The 5,036-nt window shown below is 41.8% G+C and overlaps 1 pseudogene; it reads left to right on the top strand.

Moving 5' to 3' along the window:
- Window positions 1-1,955: 1,955 nt before the first annotated feature.
- LOC116655252 lies at window positions 1,956-4,028 on the top strand (annotated as a pseudogene).
- The last annotated feature ends 1,008 nt before the right edge of the window (window positions 4,029-5,036 follow it).

The raw sequence follows: 5,036 nt of genomic DNA, 5'->3' as shown, positions 1-5,036 counted from the left end.
GTCTCTTGCCAGCGAAATGATAAACAAATGCATTGTTCTGAGTCTCTATTGCTAAGCTTTGATTTACTTGTATTTTTCGCACTGATTTGAGCGGCTGCGAGTTTGGTTAGATTGAATCCTCGAATAAAAGCATTAACATTTAATTGAAATTGAATTGTGGAATCGTCATACCTTGCAAATAACTGTTAACCGATTCGAGCGGTCTCAAAATAAGTGTTTGTCACTGAGACTTTGAGCAAAAAGTCTGAGAGCAACCGATTGAGTTGCTCGTATACAAATTTTGCTCGCGCTCAGTCAAAGCACACTTTTTTCTGTTTTCGTTTGGTCTGCTCATTCTAGGACCGTTTACTTGCGTTCGACGATTCAAAAAGTTTTTTATGCATGTATGTGTATGTGAAGTTTAGTGGGCTCAACTTGTCAATTTGCTTTGTAAATCTCTCGTGTAAACCGTGATTCATCAAATTTATTGAAAATGGGACGAGAACTTAATAAAAAAGTGCATCAATTTTTTATATTTAACAAAATGGACAGCAAAGTTGTCCAAAGTTTAGTTGTTATGCTTAACTCAAAATAAATGAATTTTAAAGGAAAATATTCATTTTTTAATTAAAATAATCAATATATTAGTTTGAAATTGGAAAATTCACGTTTAAAATTTTAATAAGTTTTTTCGTCAAATTTCATGTACCATGTGCCACTGTGCAGCAAAACGAAAACAAATTATTGAAAAGACTTTTTGCGCTGACTTTTTCAGTCAATCGGTCTTTTACTGAGTCTCTCTGTGCGAGTGTCACACAAATCTGTCATTGACTGACTGTCGGACTTACCCACGGGGGGTCCTTCAGCCTGTACTCCTAACTCTTCAAGGAAGCTTTCTAACTTGAATGGCAGACTTACCCACGGGGGGTCTTTCACTCACTCTCCCAGCTTCCCTAGAAGACTCGGCCTCGATTCGCTCCAGGGGCCCTCCTTATATAGTGCCAGAGGCGCCCGTTAATCCTTCCTGCCGTTAATCCTCCGCTCCTTCACTTTCTCCGTTAGCTTTCTCCAATCCCGCCGTCTTTCTATTGGCGGGCTTTCTTTATTGTCCCTCCCCCGATTGCCCTGCTTGGGCCTTCGATCCGCATTATTTTTGTGCCGGTCATCGGACTTCGTCCCGATACCCCGCGATCCCCCCCTGGACATTCAAATGCATTTCTGTGTTTTTGTGCATTTTGTAAACACAGCTGCGCGGTCGCCGGCCGCTTCGTTCCCCGCCGTCCCCGCTGTTTCCTATGACCTTCGAGCGCGGCCGCGGAGGCCCGGCCGGGACCGTTACGTTCCACGGTGACTCCTCTTTCGCCCTCTTCCGTGCGCGACGCCGTGCTGGTTCCTCTTGCCCCCGCTGCTGCCCCCGCATGCCGTCTGTGCTCGACGCATTTCTCCCTTGATACCTTTCTCTTCTTCCGTATTTCTAAACACAGCAGCGCTGGCCCATCCGACGCTGCAGTGCTGACTTGCATGTTCCCCCCCCGCTGTTGCCCCTCTTGCCACCTGTCTTGGTGTGTGGGAGATCTAATCTCCTCACAATATATATATAAAGTTTAGCATATAATGATTTTCTCATCGCTGTTGTTAGTCGCAAGCCGACTCTTCCCGGCCGCTCGGCTTTAATTTATTTTTGTCATTAAGTTAACGAGCTTTCGCCCGTCCTATGCTAAAAGGCGGGCCCACTTGTACTCTCTATCTCAGTGCATACGCATTCTAAATCGGAACTTTCTAGCACTCCATTTCATATGCAAACAAAATAAACATTTTATAACGTTGTGAAACAAATAATTTTTTGTTATTTTGGAAAAAAGGAAAAAGTCATTGAAAAGCCTCAAGGACCAAACACCCAGATTTCAGCAAAGATTTTTTCATAATAACGGATGGAAGTAAGCAAGCGTGTGGAGCGGTTTTAACTCAAAACAAAAATGAACTCCAACTTCCAATTGATTATGCATCAAGATTGTTTACTAAGGGTGAAAGTAATAAAAGTACAACAGAACAAGAATTGACAGCAATTCATTGGGCAATAACTTTGTCGGGTCAAGCAGCCGCCGGAAAGAAGTTTGGCCGGCAATAATTTATTGAGTTCGTGACGTCACTTTCTTTTATACTTATGTTCGCGTCGCCCGCTCTCGTGCATTCGATCGGCCACCTGCATCTGCCGTCATGCACTAGCGTTTGTCTCGCTCTCTCTCGGGCTCTCTCGATCGCTCTGCAGCATCAAGCGTTGAGCCGCGCTCCCGCATTTGTATTCTAATTCGGTCTTTACCACCTCGCAGTTGCATCTATGCATATATCACTTTGTATAAAGCTTTACTGTCAGCTTTACTGTAGACACTTTACTGTCAAGACTGATCATAGACCTTTAATTTACCTGTTTTCAATGATTAATCCAAGCTCTAAGCTAACGCGCATGCGACTTGAGCTGAAAGAATATAATTTCACTGTGGAATATCTGAAGGGAAAAGACAACTATGTAGCTGATGCGTTATCAAGAATAACCATCAAAGACCTACAAAATATAACTAGAAATATCAATAAAGTCACTACAAGATATCAGAATAGACAGAAAATCCGCGCGAAAAATAAAGAAAAAGAATTGCCTACGCAATCTTTAGATTCAGCTTCTAGGCCCAACGTATATGAAGTCATAAACAATGACGAAGTACGTAAAGTAGTGACATTGCATGTAAAAAATATGTTATGTTTATTTAAACATGGCAGAAAAATTACTGCAAGATTCGATGTTTGCGATTTATGTACCAATGAAATTTTAGACTTAGGTAAATTTTTTACTGTCGCTAAAGCAATATTTGAATCTTTTATTCTGAAGTACGGTCCAATGAAGACGTTCTTTAGGGACATGGGAACAGAATTCAAGTGATTCACTAACAGAATACAGTGATATCCGGTAATCTTACCGAATATGTCACTGATGACGAGCTCCGTGAAATGTTCAACCCTTTCGACGAAATTGGAGATATATTTTCAAATGTGGACAAAAAACTTAAAATTCTTTAAGGTTGACTACCATATAATCGTCGAGAAAGCCCAACTCCCTCTTGACGGTTCAATGAGGAAGGGACAGCAATTGTGTGTCCGTTTCGCTCCCAACGCTACTTATTTCGCTTCTCAATCTTTGAGTTATAAAGAAGTCTTCTCCGCCACGGGAACGACTGCCACCTCCGTACCGTTCTTCCATGGTGTCATTGGTGACCTGGTCATTGAGGAAGGGACGGCAATTGTGTGTCTGTTTCGCTCCCAAGGCTACTATTTTGCGAGTAAGAAACCTTACTCCATTTGTGTCCAACGAACTGCTTTACAAGTCATTCGAGATTTTTGAGCCTATCGAGCGGGCTAGCATCACAGTCGATGACCGCGGAAAGCATATCGGTGACCGCATTGTTGGGTTTGCTAATAAGTCATCGGCTAGTGCTTGTCTTCGTGAAACAACGAGAAATGTTTCTTTTTGACTAGGTCACTTCGACCCAGCCTGGTAGAACCGATGGAGGTTAATGGCGATAATGACGGGTTTCCGGAGAAGGCGTTGAACAAGGAGATGCCAGAGTTCAACAATGAACGTAGCATTGGTTTCAGATTTGCAGATATCAACTCGATAGAGCATAAGTAAGGATCGCGATGGAAGCAGTTACATGATATCTACAAGAGTAAGCTTGGTGATATTAATCGCGTGCTTAAAATGGAAGAGGAGAAGTTAGAGACTACCGGTACGAGTCAACCGATAATTAAGGTTGACTACCATATAAACGCCGAGAAAGCCCAACGCCCTCTTGACGGTTCAATGAGAAAGGGACAGCAATGGTGTGTCTGTTTCGCTCCAAACGCATCTTATTTTGCGAGCAAGCATTGGTCCAAAGTAGGTCCAGCAAGGCTTCTCAATCTTTGAGTTATAAAGAAGTCTTCTCCGCCACGGGAACCACTGCCACCCCTCCGTCCCGTTCTTCCATAGTGTCATTGGGGCCACCAGGGCCACCTAAACTTTGGCCACGGTTTCTGTTTTCACGCTGCTGCTTCCACCACCACCTCCTGAAATATGAGATTAAAAACTCCAATTTACTTGAAGAAAATATTGTTTAACCACCTATAATAATTTCAATAAAATTATTTCGAGTTTTTCCTTAAATCCAAAATTAAAACATGGTATGATCTACTGATTTCAATAAGAAAATAAAAATCTTCCATGGGAAAATGTTTGGAAAAAAATCATAGAAGACCAAAAATTAATGTAGAAAATCTGAGATTTCAACTTTGGATGAGTATTCCAAAGATATGGTAACTGCTAGGTACCAGTTTTTAATATTAGTTGGTACACATACATTTCAAAAATGATACGTACTGGAAACAATGATGGTCATCGCCATTACACGGCCTACATAATTCAATATATAATAAAATTTGATCAATTTCTTTCCTTGGTTCTTTTCCATGGTTCGATTGCAGTCGTCGCATGCAGACGTGTTTTTTATTGTGCTCCGGGAAAAAAATATTCAATAAAATCATAAAAGTGCAGTGACTGCTCTAAGAAATCTACAATAACGCGAAAAGACGCTTTTTGCGATGAAATCGCTAATGTTTATATTGATTAATTAATTAATTAATTAATATAAAACACAACACTTAAAACTCAAACTAAATCAACCTCGACTGCAATGAGTTCAAACGACGTTCGCACACAACGTCAACGTGAGCTAGACGAGAGACGGCTCTCAGTACAAAGAAACAACGCGTACTTCTCTTTTAAAGCAACCGAAAACCATGCAAGCTCCGATCAAGCTCGGTCAATTACCCCCAACTTGACCGAATTCTTAAACGTAGAGAGCGAGAGAGCGCGTTCCTGCTCCCCCCTCGATACCATCGATGTCTCTGCAGCCAAAGAGTGCAGTAACTAGCACCTCAATTTCTTTGACAACGTCAACAGTAACAACAACAACAACCGCAACTGCATCGACAGCGCGTTTAACGACGTCATCAGCTAGCAGCGCAAA

This window comes from Drosophila ananassae, unplaced genomic scaffold (assembly GCF_017639315.1).
Source record: "Drosophila ananassae strain 14024-0371.13 unplaced genomic scaffold, ASM1763931v2 tig00000121, whole genome shotgun sequence".
NCBI classification, from domain to species: domain Eukaryota; kingdom Metazoa; phylum Arthropoda; class Insecta; order Diptera; family Drosophilidae; genus Drosophila; species Drosophila ananassae.
This window is presented reverse-complemented; position numbering and strand designations above follow the sequence as displayed.